Consider the following 1,218-nt stretch of genomic DNA (forward strand, 5'->3'; position numbering starts at 1 on the left):
TGATCGTGACGTCACCCAGCGGCCCCGCCCACCGGCGGGGCAAGCGGCCCAATCGGCAGCGGCGCCGGGAGGGCGGGGCGGGGCAGGGCACCGCCCACGCGGAGCGCGGGGTCCCGCCGCGGGGAGCGGGGCCGCCGGGGGGGCTCAGCGCGGCCCCCCCCAGCCCCTCCGAACGGGGGTCCCGCCCCGCGTGCCCGGCGAGGGGAGGCCGGTCCCGCGGGCCCACAAGCGCCCCGGCTGGGTGAGCCCGGGGGGGGCTCGCTCCCTGCCCCGGGGGCTGCGGGAGAAGCCCCCCCGCGGGGAAGGGCGGGGCTGCGGCGAGGGCCCGGGGTGTGCGGGGAGGGGGGGGCCGGGACGTGAAGGGAGTGGAGCGAGGACACGCGTGGGAACGGCAAGAAGGGCTGCAGCCATGGCGGCCGGGGCTGGCCACGGTGGGGGCACCCAGTGCCCCGCGGAACCGGGGGAGGCGGGGGGGTGCGGGGGGGTGCGCGGGGCCGCCGGCCACAGGGAAGGGATGGGCGGGGGAGGGACAGCGGCCGAGGGCTTCCCCCCGCCCCAGCCGGACCCTGCGCCCTTCTCCCTGTGCCGGGGCCTCGTTCAAAGAGAGTGAGGAGCGAGTCCCGAGGAGGGCACGGAGATGCCCAGAGGGCTGGAGCGCCTCTGCTCTGGAGACAGGCTGGGAGAGCTGGGGCTGTTCAGCCTGGAGAAGAGAAGGCTGCGGGGAGACCTTCTAGCACCTTCCAGTGCCTGAAGGGGCTACAGGAAAGCTGGAGAGGGGCTTTTGACAAGGGCATGGAGTGACAGGATGAGGGGGAACGGTTTTAAACTGAAAGAGGGGAGATTGAGATGAGATGTGAGGAAGAAATTCTTCCCTGTGAGGGTGGTGAGACCCTGTCCCAGGTTGCCCAGAGAAGCTGTGGCTGCCCCCTCCCTGGCAGTGTTCAAGGCCAGGTTGGATGGGGCTTGGAGCAACCTGGTCTGGTGGAAGGTGTCCCTGCCTGTGGTAGGGGGTTGGAACTAGATGATCTTTAAGGTCCCTTCCAACCCAAACCAGTCTGTGATTCTATGAGAAACTTTGCTGGGATGCAGCTGAGGGGGTTGCAGGTAAGTGAGCAGCTGAAAGCCCCCGGCCATGGCACCCAGCCTTGCCCCTGCCTTCAGACCAAGCTCGGAGGTACAGCTGGTACTTGTGGGCCATAACCGGGATCATCCCATGAG

The sequence above is a fragment of the Nyctibius grandis genome, chromosome 28, assembly GCF_013368605.1.
Source record: "Nyctibius grandis isolate bNycGra1 chromosome 28, bNycGra1.pri, whole genome shotgun sequence".
Taxonomy (NCBI): Eukaryota; Metazoa; Chordata; class Aves; order Nyctibiiformes; family Nyctibiidae; genus Nyctibius; species Nyctibius grandis.